The sequence below is a fragment of the Artemia sp. Qi Xiang Cuo genome, chromosome 11, assembly GCF_049724085.1.
Source record: "Artemia sp. Qi Xiang Cuo chromosome 11, ASM4972408v1, whole genome shotgun sequence".
NCBI lineage: Eukaryota > Metazoa > Arthropoda > Branchiopoda > Anostraca > Artemiidae > Artemia > Artemia sp. Qi Xiang Cuo.
This window is the reverse complement of record NC_142804.1, coordinates 30,519,944-30,545,844: the sequence shown is the minus strand read 5'-3', so window position 1 is coordinate 30,545,844 and position 25,901 is coordinate 30,519,944. Positions and strand designations below refer to the sequence as shown.

The following is a 25,901-nucleotide window of genomic DNA, read 5'->3' as shown; positions in this document are numbered from 1 at the left end:
GAAACTTGAAAAAGCGCTCTTTCGATTGCAAGTTCAAAGGGCTAGTGCCCTTTTTGATAGTCGAAAGTGATTTAATGGCAACTAATCTCCCTCTCACGTCCACCTTTTCCCAACACATCCAATCAAAGTTTTAGATAGCCATTTTATTCAACGCAGTTGAAAGTTTTGGAAATTAGGTCTTTAAGGATGACAACCCATCCCCCCCCGCAACCCTTAGGGCAAGGGTTTTAAGTTATGCCCTGGGTGCATGTAAAGTTTTTATAGAAAGCGATGTAAAAACATCAAAAACGGCCCATTCAATTGAAAATTGACAGGGCTAGTGCCCTTTTAATAGTATAAAGTGATTGAAGGGAAACTAACCCCCCTCTCACGCCCACTGTTTCCCCAAACACAGTCAATTAACCCTTAGAAACAATCATTTTGTTCAGGGGCGCTACATTCCTGAAAATATGTGTTTGAGAAGCAACAACCCTCTAGAGTCCCCAGGGTAAAGGTTGTAAACTATGCCCTCGGGACCGATAAGGTTTTTGTGGATAGTGTTGCCGTAAAAACTTCAAAAGGGGCTCGTTCAATTGGAAATTGAGAGGGCTAGTGCCCTTTTTAATAGTTGAAATAGTTGAATTGGACGGTAACTAACCCCCTCTCACGCCCACCATTCCCCCGAACACATCCAATAAAAATTTTCAAATAGCCATTTTGTTCAACGTAGTAGACAGATCTGGAAATTAGGTCTTTGAGAATGACAACCCCCCCAGCCCTCAAAGCAAGGGCTCTAGGCTATCCCCTAGGGGCATATAAGGTTTTTAATAAAAGCGTTGTCGTATAAACTTCAAATAGCCTCATTAGATTGGAAATTGAAGGGGCTAGTGCCTTTATTAATAGTTGATAGGTATTGGAGAAAAATTAAAGCCCCTCTCACGCCCACCATTTCTCCAGACAGATCCAATCAAAATTTTGAGATAGCCATTTTGTTTAACGTAGTTGAAAGTTCTGGAAATTAGGACAGAGGATGACAACCACCCTCACAGCCCTTAGGGTAAGGGTTGTAATTTATGCCCTGGGGGTATATAAGGTGTTTAATAGGAAGTGTTGTCGTAGAAACTAAAAAGGGGTCATTCGATTGGAAATCGAAAGGCCTAGTGCCCTTTTTAATAGTCAAAAGTGATTGGAAGGCTTGACATTTTTATAGTAAAGACCGATGTGGGTACAATGTATTTTTTTGTTGTTGTTGTCGTTTAGACCAGGACACTTTGTATCGAAGGAGTTGTCGTAGGAACTTCGAAAAGGGCTCATTCGATTGAAAATAGAAAGGGCTGATGCTCTTTTTAATAGTCGAAAGTGATTGGAGGGCAACTAGACCCCTACCCGCCCATCATTCCCCCAAACACATCCAATCAAAATTTTGAGAGAGCCATTTTGTTCAGCGTAGTAGATTTCCTAATAGAAAATATGATTTTCAGGAGGACACTCCCCTACAACCCTCGGGGCAAGGGTTTTAACTTATGCCCTGGGGGCATATAAGGTTTTTTATAGAAGGCGTTGTCGTAGAAACTTCAATAAAGGCTCATTCGATTGTAAATTCAAGTGATTGGAAGGCTTGACATTTTTATAGTAAAGACCGATGTGGGTACAATGTATTTTTTGTTGTTGTTTGGACCAGGGCACTTTGTATAGAAGGAGTTGTCGTAGGAACTTCGAAAAGGGTTCATTCGATTGAAAATAGAAAGGGCTGATGCTCTTTTTAATAGTCGAAAGTGATTGGAGGGAAAATAATCCCCCTACCACCCCCCCCCAACCCATTTACTTTATGTTTAAAAAAAAAAATTTTCCAAAATAATAAATAAAAAAGCACAGTGTTAATTCTAAATACCAAAAAGGCAAATAAGCAGTATACCACGAACGACTGAGGGTATTATATTCAAAATTTCGGGGCTACTTCTACTCTTAAAACTTAACCAAATCTAAATAGTGTAAGTGTATCAAAGCTATCAAAGAAAGTAAACAGATTTCTGCGAATGGTATCAAGTTTTCTATTTCAGGTCAACTATAGGAGGTATGAAACTAAATTAAACACTACTATTTTCGTCCAGATTTTTAAGAGGGTGTATGTTGTTAAAAATCCCAAAACGAACAGAAATTACAATAAATAACCGAGTCAAACTCAAAACGAGCAGAAACTAACATAAGTTGGGCTCAAAAACCCCTATGCCTTCCCAAGGCCAGAAAATAATTTGCACTTTACTGAAAGAAAAAAAACAAATGAATGTGCATTGTCAGTTTAATATACATATACTGGTATTTAGTAATCAAAATGTTATTATTATTTGATCTATTAAAGTTATAAAAGTAAAAACATTTATATTTTTTTCATTAAGTGCAAATTTTGTTCTGGCTTTGGGAAGGCATAGGGGTTTTGAGCCCAACTTATGTTAATTTCTGCTCGTTTGAGTTTGACTCGGTTGTTTATTGTAATTTCTGTTCGTTTTGGGTTTCATATATTTATCGACGCTGATTTGTGGTAGTTTCACGCTTGGTAGATTATCTGATTTTATTTTTGCTCATTTTTTGTTTAATGGAGTTCTTTACTTTTCTTTGAAAAACTTATTTTGTGAAAAAAGTTTTTTTAATTAATCTGGTATAAGGACAAATTATGAAGGCACTCAGTAAACAAACTATGGCTGCTTCTATCTGTATATGGGAAGCCTTCTGTCCAAACTAGGTCAGGGAAATTAAAGTCACCTGCCACAAGCAGGTTTTAAAGCAGAGGTACAATGACTTGCAATGCAGCAAACATTTTGCAATCACCAACTGTTTTTCACACTTAAAAATTATTTTATTCAACATAATTCTATTAGAATCCCTTAGGCTGAATACTTTTCACAGTAAAGCAGCTACTCATTAACAAAAACAAACAACATATAACAAAATAAAAAACAACAAAGGAACATAGCATTTAAGACTGTAAACTGGAACCATCAGAGGGGGAGGAGGAATGCATTGTCAAAAAAGGAACTATAATCTTTGGAAATAAAATAAAGAATCTAATGGTTGTACTTTTGTTTTATTAACATGCTTCCTTCAGAATAGCTGCAACTCTCTAGTATTACTATTAGTTCATAATGCAAAATAAAGCCAAATTAAAAAAAAAAAAAAATCAAACTTGTGTATATAGTCTAGGGCTTTATCTGACCTTATTAGGGGGAGGGGAGGGAATGCAACTGTGACAGCAACAGTTATCCTGTTATGGTAAAGTTCTAGTTTAGGACCTTTTTGCTATCTTGGAATGTGGTTGAGCTAGGAGAACAAAATTTTAAACCATAGGTGCAATGCAGCAAACATTTTTTAAATCACTTGCAATGCAGCAAACATTTTATAATCACCTACCATTATTAAGATATAGAAAAAAAATTTCATTCAACTTAATTCTATTAGAATCACTTAGGCTGAATACTTTTCACAATAAAGCAGCTACCCATTAACAAAAGCAAACAACATATCACAAAATGAAAAACAACAAAGGAATGAAGACTAACTTGGACCATCAGAGGGGGGGTGGGGGTGGGAGGGTGGAACACATTGTCAGAAAAGGAACTATGATATTTAGAAAGAAAATAAAATAAGGAATCTAATGGTTGTACTTTTGTTTTATTAACATTTTCCCTTCAGAATAGCTGTATGTCTCTAGTATTACTATCAATTCATAATGCAAAATAAAACCAAATTGGAAAAAAACGAACAAACTTGTGTATATATCCTATGGCTATATCTGACTTTCTTAGGGAGAGGGGAGGGAATGCAAATGTGACAGCAACAGTTAGTTTGTTATGGTAAAGTTCTAGTTTAGAGCCTTTTTTCTATCTTGGAATGTGGTTGAGCTAGGAGAACAAAATTTTCAGAAATGTATCCAGAGCCTTAATGATTTCCTGGGAAGGTGTTTTGAAACACCTACACTCTACTCCTTCTCCTCTAGAGGCTACTGAACTTTGATGGCCATTAACAATATCTGTGCTCTAAAAGTGAAACTTTCCAAAATAGAACTTCTGCTCAAAAGAGGCACAAGAAAAGTGTCTTGATGCATATACCTATGCTAAAACCCAATTTATGAGATTTTCGAGTTATATAAATTTATGTCTTGAGTTTAGGAAAAACCTGTGCTATGGCTTGAAATTCTACCAAAATAGCAGGAATTTCATTTAAAAAAAATTAAAGCCAACTAACAAGAGATTGCAAACTGAAAAATTAAGGTATAATGTATAATGTATTTGTCAGAATTCAGATATGTATAAACCTGTTATGTATGCAATCTTTAAGCCCTAGAAATCAGATTAGGGTAGACATAGTAGCTAGGCAATATCTAACTAGAGCATATTTTTGGCCCTGGATTCATTCCTGAAAGTTTCATTCAGCTAACTTAATCACTTTTCAAGATAACAAGAACCCTCTAAACATAGACTAGTATTTTACTATCCATTATATTTGGGAAAGCATTTCATAAATAATCTAATAGAATATTTCTGTATTCGATCTAATTCCATCCTGGTACGGTAGCCTAACCTTGCTCCCTTTAGAGGAGCTAGATCTCAATGACAAGAGTAGCCTAGCAAGTAGTTTACCCTAGCCCAGGGCTTCCTAAACTGTTTTAAATCACGACCCCATTTATGATTGCAAGTTTCCTGGCGACCCCATCATGGGCGCCCATAAGGGGGGCAAGAAGTGCCCCTTCAGTCCCCCTGACTGAATGACGGTGTCATGATATTTGTATTAATTTAAAAAACTTTTTCCACCGAATAAGTTTTCAAAGAAAAGTAAATAGCTCTATTAAGCTAAAAATGGGCAGAAATGAAGTCAAATAATCTTCCAAGCGTAAAACTATCACAAATCACTATCAACAATTAAATAAAACTAAAACAAACAGAAATTATAATAAATGGCCAAGTCAAACTCAAAACGAGCAAAAATTAACATTAATAGGGCTGCTAACCCCCATGCCTTCTCAAGACCAGAATATAACTTAGGCTTTACTGAAGAAAACAAACAAAAAAAACAAACAAACAAATGACCGTGGATTGTCAGTTTAATATACCTATACCGATATTCATTCCTTAAAATAAAAAAAGGGTAAAAAAGTGAGTAAAATTTTTTTTTTTACTTATTCAAGTTCAGTAAAGTGCAAATTATGTTCTTGTCTTGAGAAGACATAGGAGCTATCAGCCCTACTAATGTTAATTTTGCTGGTTTTGAGTTTGACTTGACTATTTTTTCTAATTTCTGTTCATTTTGAGTCTCATTTATTTATTGACAGGGATTTGTAGTAGTTTTATGCTTGGGTGATTACTTGACCTTATTTTTGCTCATTTTTGGCTTAATGTAACTTTTTGCTTTTCTTTGAAAAACTTGTTTTGTGGAAAAAGTTTTTATTAGATTAATTTCTGTTCGTCTTTTAGTCATTTTCATGAAAAAAAATTATATTTTATACCTTTTCGGTTTTTTTTTCTATAAGCATCCATGGTTTGGTTTGCTATTAGTATTTTGGAAGACACTTTTTAAAAAATTTTTAATCCTTACACAAACATTATATTTTAATTTTATTTTATATCTCCTCAAGTTGACCTGAAAAAAAAAAAAACTTAGTATCATTCCCAAAAGATTCTATCTATGCTCTTTGACAATCTAGATATACTTACAATCTATTTATTTATTTAAAATGTAAGAACAGAAGTAGTAATAGTAGTCTCCCCAAAAGCTTCAACTCAATACCCCTAGTCGTTCTCGATATATTCCTGAAGTGTCTTATTGGCCACCGCAAACACAATGCCTTTTGATTTAGTTTTAAAGTAGCATTTATAATTGTGGGGGTTTGACATGCCCAATATCCCTAAAGACATAGTTTCTGGACTGTTCTACTATGCTGAACAAAATAGTTGTCTCAAAATTTTGACTAAATGCGTTTGGGAAATAAATCGACTTGACAGACGGACTGATTGCCCTCCATTCTCTTTTTACTCTTAGAAAGGACTCTGGAACTTTTAATTTTGAATCGCATTAGCTTCTTTAACCGTTTCAATGATATTTCTAGCTATTATAGAGTGGTGCTGCCTATGATATTGCTTATATGTCTTTTTGAAAACCTGCATGTATACATTTTTTTCGTTTAATTGGAAAGTCCCCTAAATACTTCCTAAATGTTTCACTTTAATGCCCTAGGTGTCATTTGTTATAGTAACTGTAGCTGTACTACTAAAAGTATACGCATACTGGCTTCTAGCTAGTTCAAAATCTCGCACAACTTGCTTTTAAAGATATAACTCAATAATATAAGTTGTTGTTGAGCTATTACTTTGTCACCCTTTTGAAAGTCCACATGCTCATAGTTTGTTTTGATTTAGTTGAAAGTCCGCCTAAATATTTACTATATTTGATTACTGAAGACATTGTTATATTCTCTTTGGACTATTGACTACAAAATGACTATCTCACAATTTCGATCACATGGGTTTGGGGAAAAGAAGGTATCAGGGAGGGGGGCTATATTCTCTCCATCATGCTTGACTCTTAAAATGGAACTAGAACTATGCATTTCCAATCAAATGAGCCTTCTCTAAAGTTCACAGGACCACCTCCATAAAAACCTTACATCCCCCGGGGCATAGCTTAAAACCCCTACTCCCATACTCTGGGGGGTTGTGTCAACCCCAAAAGCCATGTTATGAGATCTTTGGAATATTTTTGAACAAATGGCTATCTTAAAATTTCTATCCGATACATTTGGGGAAAATATGACGTGGGAGGGTATAGCTGCCCTCCGATAAATTTGACTCTTATAAATGGCTCTTCAACTTCTGATTTTCAATCGAATGAGCCCCCTCTAAAGTATATACGACACTACGTTTCCATGAGTACCTTAAATGCCTTCGGAAAATACAACCTTACAACCTTTGCCCGGTGGACTGTGAGGGGGCTCTCATCCTCAAAGACATAATTTCTGGACTTTTAAAGTACGTTAAACAAAACAACTATCTCAAAATTTTGACTGGAAGTGTTTGGGGAAATGATGGGCGTGGGAGGGGCGATGGTTGACCTCCAATCACTTTTGACTGTTAAAAAGGCCAGTTGAACTTCTGATTACCAATCAAATGAGCCCCCTCTGAGGTTTATATGACCATCCTTATTATAAACAACTTATATCCCCCAGGGCATAACTTACAATCCTTGCTCTGAGGGTTGTGGGAGGGGGAGGGTTGTCATTCTCAAAATCATAATTTCCGGACCTTTAAACTACGCTGAACAAAATGGATATCTCAAAATTTTAATTGGGTGTGTCTGGGGAAGTGATTGACATGGGGGAGGGGAGATGGCTGTCCTCTATGAACTCTTTTTGAAGTTCCTAAGACATTTCTTTCTATAAGAAGTGCCCTGGTGAAAAAAAACAACAACAACAGATTGTGCCGACATTGCTCTTTACTTAGGCAGCGCCATCGCGCTGCCTATGATATTTTGTTTTAGGGTTTAAATTATACAGCACTGGAAGTGCCGATTAGAGCAGGTAAGCCCCCTCTAAAATTAGGTAAGCCCCCCATAGGCTAAGGGGTAAGCCCCCCCAGCCTATGGGCACCCATGGATCCCATATAAATATAATTGAAAGACAAATAAATATTTTTTGAAGATTCATTTACTAGGTAACAATATGCATATACACACAAAAATTTATAGTTTTAGAATTCGTTTAGAAACATACAAAAATCTAAAATAAAAAATGCAAGAAAAGTTGAAAAGTTGTCTTTATTTTATACTTACACAAATTATATGCCCTATTTTTCATCAAAATCGCATTTTTTTGCCTTAAGATAAATAAAAGAGAATTCTGAGCGTCTTAGTTCAATCGAATATATTTGGACGCACTCACTGGGGTCAATCAAAATGAAATGAAAAACTTTAGTGAGTTGGATGTGCCTGTTTTTATTGCATAGCAAATTAAATCTTGGTTGAATGTTTGACACTACTGGACGTAAGAACTCCTCAACATTTTTTAGCCATGAACGATATTGCGGTTTGATATGTGTTCAAGCTCAGAAAGTAACTTCCCATAATAGTACAGGCAAACTAGAGTTTGACCCCAAACAAATTGTAACAGAAATGGTTTTTACACCATTTTGTAGAGAGAATAAAGCTGAACAACATATCCAAAGTTGCATATTCTAGGTCAATCCCAAAACTAGTTTTTTGTTTTTTTTGCGTATCTTGTCAGTTTTTCACTTTCCTAACAAAAAAGAAATAAGTTCCGGTAATTGTTTGTTTTTCTTGAACTGAATTATTATTCCGGTGTAAAAGGACGAGATGATTGCGGAAATGGAGTCAAATTTGGTGTACGGTATATATAAAAAAGTTTCATAATATGAAATTTTTACGCTGCTCGTCGTCGTGGCCCCCTTTTTTTTACCAGACCATCTTTCGCTGGCTAAATTGTCGGTTTTGAGATCTAATAATTAGTTAGCCTGAATCTGATCGTCACTGGCTCCATCACCTGATGGGGTCGACCGAAAAAAGGCGATTGGAAGAGGCTAATTGAAAAATTGAAAATATTAGAAAAGGAAAATCATCTATGAAACTAGTTTTCAGCAGCCGACATTTAAAATCCCTCTTAGAATAAACCATTATCAACACACTGACTAGTCTTCACAACTGATACTATTATCGAATCAACTTCATGAACATTTGAATGAAAAAATCAAAGTCCGACTAGTATTCACAACTTATTCTTTTGATTCAGATATCTAAGCTTCAACATTCTCCTCATCGTTATAGCTTTCGATTCTTTGATAGCTAGAACATGCTGTCCATTTGCTCGTTTTACACGCTGCAGTGCAAGCTAAGCCGTTTTTAAAGCAACTACATCTCGTTGAGCTACATTCCAGTTGACAGGAGCATTTCACGATTTTCAGAAGAAGGCGAGAGGCTGGGGGGACGTCAATAGTCAATGGATACAAGAAGTAATCTTTATTTTTCCAGCCCCATTCCTCGGTTTTAAGTTCAGAATCAGGATCTCCATTCCATACCTGAACTTGGTGGTAACTGTTCCGGGTGGACGAACGTGCTAGCAGTAGTCACCTTCTTTTTAAAAACTTCCCTGCAGAGTAGGGGTCGGCACCGTTTCCGTTTCGGCTTTACTTCCACTGTTTTCTGTTCTGTTTTGTTTCAGAAAACGTAAAAAACTAGAAAAAAGGTAGCCGTGTCAAAATTGACACAAAAAAAACAACAAAAAAAACAAACGAACTAGTTTTGCGTCGACTTAGGATGTGCAACTTTGGATATGTTGTTGAGCTTTTTTTCTCTACAATATAGTATAAAAATCATTTCTGCTGCAATTTGTTTGGGGTTGACCAATATTTTTGGCTAGTTTACCTGTACTATAAATAAGTGGTGTTGAATGGCAGAAGAACATATAATTCCATATATGCAATTGTGGGGAATTCAGTACTAGCTCTGATCCAGAATTCAGTCAGGGGCTATTTTGGAAATTGTAGTTTTAAGTTTGAATCACTCAAAAGCTCAGCAAATTCCTCTTGAGCTTTAAGTGACACGTGATCAATCTCAGTTAAATCAATACAAATTGGATTTTGAATTCAAGCTACTTTTTTGAAATCAATATTTAATATAAAATATGTACAGAACTAGGTCTACCGCTTTTAAGTGATCTACAATAATTTTTGCAATAAAAGTCTGACAATGATTTCTCTCGATTATAAAATTGTCAACACTGGAAACTATTTCGAACGATTTTTTTTTCCTATCCTATCTTTCCAAATTTTAATCTTTTCAAGAAAACTTTCAATTTTATCATTATAAATAAATGTATCACAATTTTTTGCTTTAAGAGACAAGTTGAGATCGTTAATTTCGCAAAGATATCTGACAAATAACACAGCTGGGATAGTTATAAGTTGTTTTGAAGAAAAGCAGCAAATTCGCATTTTTGTTTGGTTAAGAATACTTCAAATCCGTCTTTTAATAATATCAATCTTCTTAAACTTTGACCTCTTGACAACCATCTTACTTCTGCATGTAATAATAAAGTTGTATAGACTGAATCCATATCCTTACAAAGACTTGAAAATAAGTGACCGTTAAGGGCATGGCTAACTAAAATTTATAATCTTAACAACATTCTGAAGCACATTGTTCAATTATGGAGCTAATTTTTTTGCTGCAAGGGCCTCTCAGTGAATAAGGCAGTGAGTAAAAGTTATATGGTCATAATGGGTAGCTTGAAAAAATGATTTAAAACTAATGTTTTGCCCATGCACCATCTGTGCATATTCCACAGCAATTTTTCCATTCTAGACCTTCAGTCTTTAAAAATTCATGAACTTTACAATATATATTTCCTGTAGTATGTTATAAATATTTGACTCTAATATTTAAATATTTGACTTCAAAATATCTTGCGACCCCATGATTTTGCTACGCGACCCCATTTGGGGTCGCGACCCATAGTTTAGGAAGGCCTGCCCTAGCCGATTAGAAATCAGTGTTAAAAGGGGCATTAAGTGGCAGACTTACATTCATATTTTAGCTAGCAGTTACCTATACATCAATAAATATACCAAAAACAGTAAATCAGAGGCAACGCTATAGCGTTGCCTATAGTAAAGGCCATACAGCTCCAATGTGTTATTGTTATTTATTATTTTGTTCCCCCAGAGGCACTTCATATGGAAGGAGTCGTCGTAGATACTTCAAAGGGGGCTCATTCGATTGGAAATCGAGAGTTCTAGTGCCCTTTTTAATAGTCAAAAGTATTTGGAGGGCAACTAGCCCCTCCCCCCGCCCATCATTCCCCCAAACACACCCAATCAAAATTTTGAGATAGCCATTTTGTTCAGCATAGTTGATTTCCAGATAGAAAATAGATTTTTGAGGAGGACCCTCCCCACAACCCTCATGGCAAGGGTTTTAAGTTATGCCCTGGGGCATATAAGATTTTTATAGAAGGCGTTATCGTAAAAACTTCAAAACAGGCTCATTCGATTAAAAATTCAAAGGGCTAGTGCCCTTTTAAATAGTCGAAAGTGATTAGAGGGCAACTAGCCCTCCCCCCCCCCCACGCCCATCATTCCCCCAACACATCCAATCAAAATTTTGAGATAGCCATTTTGTTCATTGTAGTTGATTTCCGGATAGAAAACATGTTTTTGAGGAAGACACTCCCCCACCACCCTCAGGGCAAGGGTTTTAAGCTATGCCCTAGGGGCATATAAGGTTTTTTAAAGAAGGCATTGTCATAGAAACTTCAAAAAAGGCTTATTCGATTGGAAATTCAAAGGGCTAGTGCCCTTTTTTAAAGTCGAAAGTGATTAGAGGAAAACTAGCACCCCCCACGGGGGGGGGGGGGTAGTTATATATTCCCTGGGGGAATATATGGTTCTTTTTGAAGGGATGCTCGTAAAAAATTCAGAGATGGCTCATTTGATTGTAAATTGAAAGTTCTAGTTCAGTTTTTTAGAGTCAAAAGAGATTGGAGGGCAACTAGCCCCCCCCCCTACGCCTCTTTTTCCCCAAATGCATCCAATAAAAATTTTGAGATAGCCCTTAAGTTAAAAATTGCTCAAAAGTCAGATAACAAAAACTCAGGTGTCGTCACACCCCCCCCCCCCCCGGGGCCGGGGCAGGCGTTGTAAGCTATGCCCTGAGGCATATATTGCTTGTATGAAAGGGATGCTCGTATTAACTTCAAAGAGGGCTCATTTGATTGGATATTGAAAGTTTGAGCTCACTTTTAATAGTAAAAAGAGATCCGAGAGCAGCTAGCCTCCCCCCACGCCTTCTTTTTCAAAACCCATCTGATGAAATTTTTAAGATAGACATTTTGTTAAAAATAGTTCAAAGGTCAGATAAGAAAAAATCCGGTGACAATAGAACCCCCCCCCAGGGCCCAGAGGAAGCCGTTCTAAGTTATTCCTTAAGGGCATGTATGGTTATTTTGAAAGGGATGCTCGTATAAACTCCATAGAGGACTCATTTTATTGGAAATTGAAAGTTCTAGTTGATTTTTTAAGAGTCAAGAGAGTTAAACTAGCCCCCCCCTGCTCTTTTCTCCCCAAACCCGTCCGCTACAAATTTTGAGATAGCCTGTGTTTTGGAAATTGTTCAAGAATTAGATAACAAAAATGCCCCCCAGAGCCCAGGGGATAGGCGTTGTAAGTGTTGTCCTGGGGGCGTATATGGTTCTTATGAAAGGGATGTTCGTATAAACTTCAGAGGGGGCTCATTTGATTGGAAATTGAAAATTCTACTTCAATTTTTAAGAGTCAAAAGATGTCCGAGGGCAACTAGCCCCCCCCCACACACATCCTTTTTTCCCCAAGCTCATCCGATAAATTTTTATAAGAGACATTTTATTAAAATTAGTTCAAAGGTCAGAAGAGAAAAATTCCTTTGTCGACGCAACCTCCCAGGGCCTGGAGGCAGGCGTTATGAGTAATGCTCTAGGGGCATATATAGTTCTTATGGAAGGGGTGCTCGTATAAACTCCGGAGAGGGCTCATTTGATTGCAAATTGAATGTTCTTGTTCACTTTTTAAGAGTCAAAAGAGATTAGAGGGCAACTCGCCCCCCCCCCCTCCCTAAATGCATCAGATAAAAATTTTGAGACAGACATTTTGTTAAAAATAGTTCAAAGTTCTTATAACAAAAAACTCCGGTGTCAACACAGCTCCCCAGGGCCCGGGGTAGGCGTTTTAAGTTATGCCCTAGGGGCATATATGGTTGTTATGGAAGTGATGCTCATATAAACTTCCTAGAGGGGTCATTTGATTGGAAATTGAAAGTTGTAATTCACTTTTTAAGAGTCAAAAGTGATTGGAGGGCAGCTAGCCTCCCCCCACTCCATGTATTTTTTCCCAGAGGCACTTAATACGGGAGAGGTCGTCGTATAGGCTTCGGAGGGGGCTCTTACGAGTAGATAAGAAGAGATCTATTACGTTTCTTAAGGGTCAAAAGTAATCGGAAGGTAACTGCCCCCCCCCCAAGCCCTTTTCACCCAAATACATCTGATAAAAATTTGAGATAGCCATTTTGTTAAAAATAATTCAAAGATCATATAACAAAAACTCCTTTATGTAAGGCCATTTCGTTAAAAATAGTTCAAAGGTCAGATAAGAAAAACTCCTGTGTCGACACAACCCCCTCCCCCAGGACCAGGGCAGGCGTTGTAAGTATTGCTCTGAGGGCATATATATATATATATATATATATATATATATATATATATATATAATATATATATATATATATATATATATATATATATATATATATATATATATATATATGGTTCTTATGGAAGGTATGCTCGTATAAACTTCAGAGAGGGTTTATTTGAATGGAAATTAAAAGTTGTAGATCATTTTCTCAGAGTGAAAAAAGATCAGAGAGTAACTAGCCCCTCCACGCCTTTGGGTGTATCGGATGGATAAACCCATCCGATAAAAATTTCAGGTAACCATTTTGTTAAAAATAGTTCAACCATCAGATATGAAAACTCCCGGGTAGACACAACCCCCTAGGGCCCAGGAATAGGCGTTGTAAGTTATACTCTGGGGATATATATGGTTCTTATAGAAGGGATACCCGTATAAACTTCAGAGAGGGCTCATTTGATTCAAAATAAAAAGCTCTAATTCACTTTTAAAGAGTCAAAAGAGACCAAATCTTAATCTAGCCCCCCCTCACCCTTTTTCCCCAAACCCATCCGATAAAAATTTTGAGATATAAATTCTGTAAAAATAGTTCAATCATCAGATAATAAAAACTCCGAGATTGACACAAACCCATTTTTTCACTTTGATATTGTTACTTTGATATCAGTTTAGAAACTTTGATGAATATTTGATTTTTTTCTAAAGTTTGATTTTGAAATTAGGAATTTTTATAAACTTTAAATTTTTTGAAATCAAAACTAACAAAAATTGATTTTAAAAAAAACTTTCCGAAAAATTAGTTTTTAAAATAAAATTAAAGGCCATTTTATATATAAGCTCAGCAAATAAAAATGCCTTTTAAAATTAAAACTCAAAACGACCAGATATTTCTATTAAAGAATAAATGAAACCCAAAACGAACAGAAATTAAATAAACAATCATAGCAAAAACATACAACAAGTAACAATATAAATGAAATATAGATAGATATTAAAGCAAGTAATGCTTAGATTGAATATGAAAATCAAGCTTTAAACAAAACAAAAATATTTTCCTATTAAAGTATAAATGAAACTTAAAACGGACAGAAATTAAATAAACAATCAATGCAATCAAACATATAATAGATATTGCTGTAAATTAATAAATAAATTTTAAAACAAGTGAAACTTAAATTGAATATGCAAAACAAGCTTGAAACGAACAAAAATCACCACAAACAAGAGTTTGGGTATGACCTTCTTCTCTCACTGTAAAAGTCTAAAACCTACTGCGTCATTGGCGCTTTACTGAAAACTATATGCGTCTTGAACAGTCTTGGAAAGTATAAACAACATCAAATTGAATATTTGATTTATAATTATATTAATTGTTGAAAGATCCATCAGTTCAAGAATTTATTTCACTGTAATTATATTTTTATTTTCAATGCTGTAAGAAGTGGAAAAGAAAATATTTGTAATATAATCCGTTTTCAGTTAAGCGCCAATGACGCAGTAGAGGCTTTTGGTTTTTATTTACAGTTAGGAATGGAGGCAGTATCCAAACACTTGTTTGTAGGGAAACTATATTTGTCTTTAACAGCTTTAAAAAGAGCTATTAAATTAAACTGAATATTTGATGTATATTGATATTAATTGCTGCAAGCTAATCTGGTCAAAATGTTACTATAATTTTAATGTTTATTTTTGATATTAAGTACAAAAGAGAACATTCTTACTAAGATTTGTTGTAGTAGAACCCTAATCACACAGTAGGTTTTATATTCTTACAGTGAGAGCAGACGGTTATACCTAAACTCTTATTTGTAGTTATCTTTGTTCGTTTCAACCTTAATTTATATGTTCGATTGAATTTTCACTTATTCTAAGATTTATTCATTGATTTAAATTAGTAACTTCTGAATGTTTTTTTTTATATTTTTTTTGTTCAGTTTCTTTTATTTTTAAGTTTAATTTGTAATTCAATAGGAAAATTTTTTTTTTCGTTTTAAGCTTGAGTTTCATATTCAATCTAAGCATTTCTCGCTCTAAGATCTATTTATTCATTTATATTATTTCTTGTTGTATGTTTTTTCTATGATTGTTTATTTGATTTCTGTTCGTTTTGGGTTTCATTTATTATTTAATAGTAATTTATGGTTGTTTTGAGTTTGAATTTTAAAAGGTATTTGTATCTGCTGAGCTTAAGTTTAAAATGGCCTTTACTTTCCTTTGAAAAAGTTATTTTTCAGAAAGTTTTTTTTAATTAATGACATAAAAGAATTTTTTCTTGTATTAAACATTTTTAGCAACATGGAAAAAATTATTCAATTATCTGGTGGGTGTAAGCCTAGGACACTAGCTAAAAATATGGAAACATGTTAACAAAACAATTCTTACTTCATAATATGCAGAATAATCAGAGTTAACATATTTTGCACAGGGAGAACCTTCATCTTCACTACTTTCCTTGTATTTCCAGTTTTTCTATCACATTTCTAAATATTTGTATCTATTGTCTAGATCTTGAAAAACATTTATAAACAAACACCAAACCTAAACTAATTCATTGGTGGATCCAGAGAGGGGCTAGGGGGCTATAGCACCCCCCCCCGCCCTTGGGTATCAAATTTACACTAGATAAAATGGGTAATTTGTTTTGTTCAGTTGCAGAACATGAGAGGAATCCGCGCACCCGACCAAGGTCATTGACTGCCTGCCCCACTCCTCTAGCAGCAATGCTAGTGTGAGTGTGCTAGTGCTTCATTCAATGTTCAGTGCTCACTCAGTCAGTGATCATGCAGTTGTGAACATGACAAAGATGTTATGACTAGTGTTGAGGCAAAAGCAGATGAACCATCAACAAGCACTTTTGTTCAATCTGACCTACCTTTAACATCAAAGGTAAATAATTTTCATTAATTCATTTTACTTTAAGCAATGTCCAAAACATTTCCAATTTAAGATTATGAAATTAGTTTTTATGTGAGTAAAATTCAATAGCGGCATTTCTTTGTTGAATAGGTCCTATATTATCTAGGTTTTAACTTGTCTATGATGATTGATGGCATGATTCTGTGATTTGAGGGCTCTTTTTTTACGTTAGTGGGTTACTGCTTGCCCCCCCCCCCAGTGCAACATCCTTCCCATACGTCTGCTGAGTCTGGCCTTATTCATTTTTCCATTATTTTTGTCATGTTTGGTAATTGGATGGATCAGCCCTTCTTAAGTTAATTTTCCAAGTTTCCCTAATCCCTTGTTATTTAAATTAAGTTTCTATATGCTTATAGCAAGATCGCGTATGGGTTTAAGGTTATTGTGCTTTTGAAGTTTGTTTTGCAGGCAAACACCATGTTTAAGCCTTAATATTTAAGCTTACAATTCTAATTTTTTCAGGACAACATTGAAGATGAATATCCCATTTATGATATAGCAAATGCAGTTGGAAAAGTATTAAATGAAAGTGAAACTTACAAATTTTTAAAAGAAACCTGGAAACCATCATCTGACTACAGCTTTCCTGAAAATTTGGAGGGAAATCAGTCAAGGAAATTCAGAAATGAGTGGCTTAACTCATATAAAAGGCTTGCATACATAAAAAAATAATGTGGTTCCTTCTGCAAATACTGTGTTTCATTTGGCCCAACTGGTCCTGAATTGGGCAGTCAGATAAACTATAGTGGTCTGCTAGCTGTTAACATATGCTTTGTTAAGAGTCTTCATTGCCTTTGTACAGTTTCAGATTTTTTTTTTGGGGGGGGGGGAGGCTGATAATAATTTCTGCGCCTTTTGAAAGTAGAGGCGTGTAGGCAATCTTTATTGAATCTATATAAATAAAATTGTAGATTGTTTGTAAACAAAAAAAAAATTGTGTTTCTTTGTCTGTGATTCAATTATATAATGAGTGCTAAGACATGAATGATACTTCTCATCTGAGAATAATACATACCTTGGATGGGTTCTTTGCTACTTAGATTATTAAAATTCACCTTAAGAAGCAGTGGCGTCGTTTGGGGGGGGGGACTGCCCCCCAATAATTTGGAGAAAAAACTATAATAATATTTTGTAATATCTTGTATAATAATATTTAATATTTATTAATACTTTGTGTAATATTTTAAATTGAGCCTAGTAGCGTCTTTGGTAAATGGTAACTTTTCTTCAGTAGCACTTGAATAAACTTCTTCCCCCACCCCCCAAGAAAAATGCTGGCGCTATAACTCTGTTAAGAATTTTTTTTTGTCCTTATAATTCAAATAGGCGATTTGTTTTGACATTTTCAATGTTCCAAACAGGTGGTAGTTAGCTTCACTTATGAATACATTGTTACAGCTGTTTGATAACTTGCTTGTTTTTTTATTTATTTCTTTTTTAGTATCATGTATTATATACAATCACTATTTTATTTTGAATTCTTACTATGAGCAAAGCTGCAGGTAACTGTTAGTATAAAATAATTTTATTTATGTTATTAAATCTAAATCCATAAAAAAGCAGGAGACCAAAACAAGTTTTTTTAGTTGATAAAAATGATAAAATAGTTACAGTATCAAAATAAAACCATCAATAATTATGCCTATTTTCATTTCTAGGATCTATACAAGTTTGTGAAGCAACCACTGACAAAATACAAGAAAGGTTTAGTGGATTTTCAAAACCATCAAAACCATACAAAGTTGTAGTGTCTAATCTGCAAGGAAAATGATGGGAATAGTATTGCTTGCTTTGAGTTTTGTCAAAGGATCAGCAAAACAAATGTAATAGGTAATAGGTGATGAAACAGATTAGAAATAGGCTATATAATTTGGACTATAAATGTGTACATTTAGGGGGAGAGTAAAGTATAGTGGAGCTGCAGTCTAAATGTGCTATACTCATTGTTTCAACCACCAGTTGAACTTGAGTAGAACAAAAAGTCGTAGTGTTTAATCTGTAAGGAATATGATGGGAATAGTATCATCTATTTTAAGTTTTGTCAAAGGATCAGCAAAACCAATGTAATAGGTGATGAAATAGATTAGAAATAAGCTATATAATTTAGACTATATATTTTTGCACATTTAGGGGGAGAGTAAAGTATAGTGGAGCTGCAGTCTAAATGTGTTAGCTAAAATTATTCTGCATGTCATAAAGTGAGAATTGTTTCCTTAACATGTTTCCTGGAAAAATTCTACTTTAGCTACTTTTGACTATCTTGGAAAGGGGTTAGGTTAGGAAAATGAAACTATCAGGGATGGGTCTACAGGCTAAAGTATGTGCCAGGATGGTATTTTGAAGTACCCACCTCTACTCCTTGTCCCTCTAGAGGGTCTTGACCGTTAAAAATCTATATGTTATAAAAGTGAAACCTTGCAAAATATATCTTCTGCTTAAGTGAAGCACAACAAAACTGTTAATGCACTGAAGTCTCCAGGATTAAGTTAGACAAACCTAAGGGGACAAGGATTTGATGGAGGCTTAAATATGTCTGGAAAATTTCATGAGGCTAAAGCCTTGTTACTTACTGAGCAGCCTCTGGCTTTTTATACTCATTGTTTCAGCCACCAGTTGAACTTGAGTATAACAAAAAGTTGTAGTGTTTAATCTGTAAGGAATATGATGGGAATGGTATCATCTGTTTTGAGTTTTGTCAAAGGAACAGCAAAACAAATGTCTTTGTTAGAGAATATAATTATGAATTCTCCTTGTGAAGAACCTCATAAAACAGAAATTGAAGTCCTTATACCTGACAAGATGGGTTGAACACCATGACAGCCTTATTATTTTTAATGAGCTTATTTGTCCTGTTCCTGAATAACTGAAGCATATGGAATCAGACAAGGACTCAGAAACAGCATATAAATTAGTTGCCTTTTGAGGCGCATTGAGAAGAAGTGACTTTATTGTGAGTTTAAACACAGCTGTTCATTGCTTAGCTAAAACTGCAAAACTGAGTATGTTTCTCTAAGACCCCAAACAAGTCCTATCAACTGCAAAGGTTATATAATGTCAATACTAAGCAAACTCAAACAAATGAGATTGAAAGTAGATATTGACTTCAAGAAACTATTTGCATCTTCACAAGCCACAGCATTGCAATTAGGAAAAGAAATAATCTTACCCTGAACATGCAGCCGACAGACTCAAAGAGCTAATGCTCAGTTACCAGGTCAAGATGCAGAACAGTATCACAAGGTGACAATACAAATTCCATTTTTAAACCACCTTATTTCTGAGCTGAACATCAGATTTAGTTCTGTAAGTGAGGTTTCCCATCTGGAGATCTAAGAAATCTAACTTTCCTAATCATACAATTGAAGAAGTGTTGGAAGCTACCAATAACTATTATCATGACATTTCTGCTTCATCATTAGAGCTATCCAGAGAGATTGGAATTTGGCGGGAACATTGGAAATCAGCAATCCCCAAGAATCTTCTGCAAAGTTGTGGAGTTGCTTTGTCAAAGTGTAATAGAGATTTTGTTCCAAACATAGCAATTTTATTGCAGATATTCTCTATGTTACTGGTCACAACTGCCTTGACCAAGCAGTTTTTCTTCACAGAGAAGAGTAAAAACTTATCTCAGGTCAACCATCACAGAAGACTGATTGAACAGGATTGCAATGGCTCATATTCACAAGAAAAGGGAAATTGATGTAAATAAAGTCTTACATCATTTTAGTCAGTCAAAACCAAGACAAATGTGTTTGTCAAATTGGGCCATTGAATAACTTATTCATAGCATTGTACTATTAAAAAAGAGTTGTAACATTAAAAATACTTCTGAATACTTTTTTTTACATTATTACTGTCTTATTACTGTTGAAATAGCCAACTTATTTCTTTGTCTTGAACTGTTACCCTTTAAATTCAGGATAAGACTAAACCGGCTAAAATTTATACAATACTTCTGCTTTAGATCTTTTATAATAAGGAATAATAAGCAATGCATTAATGCATTATAGAAACTTAGTATAAGGTAGAATAACTAAAAATGTCCATAAAGGTTTATTTTAAAACCTTAAGCATTTGAACAAATACTAGTATCAGAACTAAAAGTATTTCCATACTTTAAATAAAAAGGTAATAGCTTTCAATGTTCAAATTCTTATGGTCAATGGGTAAGATATATGTTAATGCAAAAACACTCTAATAGCTTCAAAATCCTTTTATTTTTTAGTCAATATTCTTGAGTCCAACCATATTTTTTTGTCTCTAAACACTGGTTAATAAAGAGTTAAAAACAGCCTAAAAATGTGCTATTTTACACTTCAATTTTGAAAATTTTCCCAGGGAGGGCCTGGACCCCTGATTATTCTGCATATTCTGAAGTAAGAATTGTTAACATGTTTCCTTATGTTTAGCTAGTCTCCTGGGCTTATACCATCTGGTGTAATATTTCAACTAATAAAGAGGCTAAATGATGAGATTAGAGGCTATTGAGAAGGAATGATGTTAAGAAAACAATTCTTACTTCATTATGTACAGAGTAATTGTAGTTCACATTCTTTGACTGTAGTTCCACTATATTTTGATTGACAGAGTATTCAGATAGCTAAGAATTAAACTTAACTCTAGAATCAGAATTTCATCCTGAATCCAAATATGACATGTGTTTCCATTGCAAAGTCAATTTCATAACCTATCTTTCTAACATTACCCAAATATATAGCCCATATTATAGGCTATATTTCTTATGCATTTATTGATTCTTTGTTTTGTTATTGTCAATTCAATTTATGGGTAAGCTGGTTTTAACAAGATTTATGCTAACACAGGTAGGCCTATATAAGCCATACCTAAAATAAGAAACAAAAAGCAGGTCGTCCCCGTCTGGGGTGGGAGGACGTCATAAAGAAAGATTTAAAGGAAATGGGAACTTTGTGGGCGGGCATAAAAAGGGAGGCTTTGAATAGATTGGGGTGGAGGAGGAGCGTGTGTAGCTGTGTTGGCCTCAGGCGGCTTGGTGCTGCCATGAGTTGTTAGTAGTAGTAGTATTAGTAGTAAAATAAGAAAAAAAGGTATCATCTTTAAGGGTCTGTAAAGGGCTTAAAATTGAATTTACGACAAAAACAAATGTCATAATTGGATTCAGGATAAAATTGTGATTCTAGAGGCAGTCTAGGCTAAGTTTGTTTCATAGCTATATCTGCATGTTCTGTTAACTGAAAAAATGTGCAAACATATAGCCAGAACTATATATTTCCCATGTATTCCACCAATGTGTCTATGTTATTTCAATCCAAAAGTTAAATCTATTGTGACAAAACAAGAACCAAAAAAACAAAAGTAATATATGATCAAATAGACTGGAAATAGGCTATATATTTGCACATTTAGGGGGAGAGTAAAGCATAGCCTAGTGAAGCTGCAGTCTAAATGTGTTAGCTACAATTATTGTGCATGTCATAAAGTAAGAAATGTTTCCTTAACATGTTAATTCTGTATCATCTGTTTTAAGTTTTGTCAAAGGATCAGCAAAACCCATGTAATAGGTGATGAAATAGACTGGAAATAGGCTATATAATTTAGACTATATATTTTTTCACATTTAGGGGGAGAGTAAAGTATAGTGGAGCTGCAGTCTAAATGTGTTAGCTAAAATCATTCTGCATGTCACAGGATTTGTCCTATCGCTAGCAAGTGCGATTTAAGGTAATTTAAGGTAATGTCATAAAGTGAGAATTGTTTCCTGGAAAAATTCTACTTTAGCTACTTTTGACTATCTTGAAAAGGGGTTAGGTTAGGAAAATGAAACTATCAGGGATGGGTCTACAGGCTAAAGTATGCGCCTGTAGGAAAACATGTTTAATCTGTAAGGAAAATGATGGGAATAGTATTGCCTGTTTTGAGTTTTGTCAAAGGATCAGCAAAACAAATGTAATACGGTAGGTAATAGGTGATGAAACAGATTAGAAATAGGCTATATAATTTGGACTATAGATTTGTACATTTAGGGGGAGAGTAAAGTATAGTGCTGCTGCAGTCTAAATGTGCTATACTCATTGTTTCAACCACCAGTTGAACTTGAGTATAACAAAAAGTTGTAGTGTTTAATCCGTAAGGAATATGATGGGAAGGTTAGGAAGGGGCTAGGTTAGGAAAATTAAACTTTCAGGGATGGGTCTACAGGCTAAAGTATGGGTAATTTTTTGTTGTTCATATTATTGACTTAGGCTACAAATAAAGTAAACATACCACTTGATGCCTTTTTTTTATGCTCTTTCCAAATATAATAATCATTTTTGTCAGAAATGAATTTTACCCCCATCCCTATATATATGCCAATTCAGGGTAGGCAATATATTTGCACATTAGGGGGGGGGGGGTAAATTTTATTTCTTATGTAAATGAGAGGTAAGTTTAGACTTTCCCCCTACCCCTCCCCTAATGTGCAAATATATGCCCTGAATTGTCATATATAAGGATGGGGGTAAAATTCATTTCTGACAAAATTGATTATTATATTTGGAAAGAGCATAAAAAAGGCATCAAGTGGTATGTTTACTTCATTCATAAGTCAATAAAATGAACAACAAAAAATTTACCAAAGTATGTCCTGGGAAGGTATTTTGAAGGGGATACCACCAGATGGCTAACTTGACAGTGTATATATATATACAAATCTTTAAATTAGCCAACTGGCCAACCAGTATTTTAAGCCTAGGAGTCCAGCTGGACAAAAGGAAACATAGCCAATTAAGAAAACAATTCTTAGCCTATTCCATAATATGTAGAATAATCCTAGTTAACACATTTTGCAGGGGGAGAGCCTTTATCTTCACTTCTTTCATTGTTTTCCCAGTTTTTTTCTAAGAAATTCATGAATTTCTTAGAGCTATGTATTCACAGAATATATACCCCCACCCCCCTAATGTGTAAATATATACCTAGAATTGCATCCTCAATCTAAATATTACATTCATTTGCATCAAAAATTAATGGTAAAGTTCTACAAAATCATATTATTGAGTTAGGACTAAAGTTAATACACCATTTGATGCCTTTTTTATGCTGATTACAAATATAATAAGCATTTCTATCGGAAATGAATTTCAGCCCCCCCCCTATATCGGCTATACCTACCCTAACCCTGAATTGGCCTATATAGGGGGGGGGGGGCTGAAATACATTTCTGATAGAAATGCTTATCATATTTGTAATCGGCATAAAAAAAAGGCATAGAATGGTGTATTCACTTTGGTCCTAACTCAATAGTATGATTTCGTAGAACTTTACCAAATTAACTTTATTCCCATTTTAGCCATGTGGTGGGTGTCCATTTTGAAGTACCTATCTCCACTCCTTCTCCCTCTAGAGGGTCCTGACCTTTGATAACCTTTAAAAATCTGTGAGTTATAGAAGTGAAACCTTGCAAAATGGATCTTCTGCTTAAATGAAGTATAATAAAATTGGGTAAAATTCTACTTTAGCTACTTTTGGCTATCTTGGAATCGGGTTGAGTTAGAAAAATGAAACTTTCAGGGATAGGTATAAAGTCTAAAATATGTCCCGGAAAGGTATTTTGAAATACCTACCTCTACCTCTTCTCTGTCTAGAGAGTCCAGAAATGTGCCTAGGATACATTACAGGTCTATAACTACTGAAAATTTTACCAAAACAACATTTTACCTTACTTTTCAATGATCAGTTTCTTTTTCTCTGGCTTTAGCTCTGAAAATGCAATTTCAGTTATTTGAGCAGAATTTTTGTGCCATATCAATAGTTTATGTCCCAAAATGTAGGAAATGTATTTGCCTATCTTTAAAACGTTAGAAATTGGGATTGAGCAAAGTTGTGAAGCTGAAAACAATTTTGTTATACTTCATTTAAGCAGAAGATCTATTTTGCAAGGTTTCACTTCTATAAATCACAGATTTTTAAAGGTCATGAAAGGTCAGGACCCTCTAGAGGGAGAAGGAGTGGAGGTAGGTACTTCAAAATATCTTCCCGGGACATACTTTAGCCTGTAGAACCATCCCTGAAATTTTCATTTTCCTAAACTAACCCCTTCCTAATATATTCAAAAGTAACTAAAGTAGAATTTTACCTAAAATTGTTTTCAGCTTCACAACTTTGCTCAATCCCAACTTATAGGGTCTTAAAGATATGCAAATACATTTCCTAAATTTTGGAAATAAAACACTGATATGGCTTAAAATTCTGCTCAAATAACTGAAATTGCAATTTCAGAGCTAAAGCCATAGAAAAAGAAACTGATAACTGAAAATTAAGGTAAAATGTTGTTTTGTCAAAATTTCAATGGAACCTGTCATGTAGGCAAATTTCAGGACCCTCTAGAGGAAGGAGTGGAGGTAGGTGCTTCAAAATACCTTCCCATGACATACTTTAGCCTGTAGATTCATCCCTGAAAGTTTCATTTTCCTAACCTAACCCCTTTCCAAGATAGCAAAAAGTAGGCCTAGCCAAAGTAGAATTTTACTGCTGAAAATTAAGGTAAAATTTTGTTTTGTCAATTTCAAGATATATACTTGTTATGTAGGCAAATTTCAGGAACCTCTAGAGGGAGTAGAAGTGGAGGTACTTCAAAATAGCTATCCTCCCGGGACATAGGCTACTTTGGCTTGTAGCCTAGACCCATCCTGAAAGTTTCATTTTCCTAAACTAACCCCGTTCCAACAATATAATTTTAACTAAATTTGACCCACGAACAAAACATAAATTACAATCCTCAGAGATCTTTACTAGGGTAGCTGTCTTTTAAATACTTGATTTGGCGCCAAGAAAGAGAGGTTTTAATATTTGAACTTAACGCGAAAAGAATTGCTTCTGCCAAATAGGCTATTTTCTTTATTAAACAAAATCACATGACCCCCGATGTCATTTAGATTCGCTGGGTCTATGTTTAAAAATGTAACTTTTGGCAATGGAGAATGAAACGAATAATGAAAAAGAGCCGGAGCCTGACATCTTTTGTTTCCTATTCATATTTCCCAGGGACATTCAAAGATAAGTTAGTATTGTATACTATTTGCCTGTGCCTTAAATTAGAAGGATAGAATTCCATTGAAACTATGAATCACCAAATTAAAGGCTAAATGAAATATTTTTTTTCTCTATATAGAGGCAAAGAACAATAATTGGTTCTCGCCGTATAAAAATTTAAAGTTGCAAGAAGGGTTTTGAATTGGTGTGTGAAAATGTGTTATCTTTTCTAAATTACGTCACACATACTCCCAATAAGCCAAATGGATATCCTTTTATGAGCTAAATTAAATCTAAAACTTAAAAAGAATAAAGTGAAACTTGAATCCTTGTGCGGTTAAAAAAAAACAGTTTCAATAAAAAAATTCAAAAATGTTTTTTTTTAATTATATACAGTGTAACCTTTATATTTTATAACATTGTTTTGCTTATTTCTAAAGGGAATCAAGGTAGAATATTTTGTGTTTCTTTTAAAGATATATTTAAAAAAAAAATGGGTAATCCAATCATTCACAAGCAAATTAAAGTTGCATAAGTAAAAAAGACATGACATTATTTTTGGAAAAGTCATACATGTGATAATGACCAAAACAAAGTAATAAAAAAAATAATAATAAAATAACAAGCTAAGTAGTCAAAAATGTTTTCCACAATATTGTCGAAGTTTACATGGAGTACACACAACCAATATTTTGCCCAAATAGCAGTAAAAGTCGTTTTTTCGGGTGGCTATTGTAATTTTGTGAGATTCCTAAAGCTTGGATCTTTTCGTGAAGGGCATCGATAGCTGATTTCGGG

General features: G+C 34.5%; 1 protein-coding gene across 6 annotated transcripts in view; it reads right to left on the bottom strand.

The window, feature by feature from the left end:
* The window catches only part of Slbp (Stem-loop binding protein), a 64,750-nt gene extending 39,832 nt beyond the window's left edge, over positions 1-24,918 (bottom strand). The window contains exon 1 of one of the 6 annotated variants that reach the window (XM_089097170.1): positions 24,864-24,918. The gene's annotated coding sequence lies outside the window, so the exon portion shown is untranslated. Of the gene's footprint in view, positions 1-16,652; positions 16,673-24,649; positions 24,669-24,826 lie in introns of those variants that run through there. The other 5 variants (XM_089097169.1, XM_089097171.1, XM_089097172.1 and 2 more) reach the window with 5 other exon arrangements.
* Between the last annotated feature and the right edge of the window lie 983 nt (positions 24,919-25,901).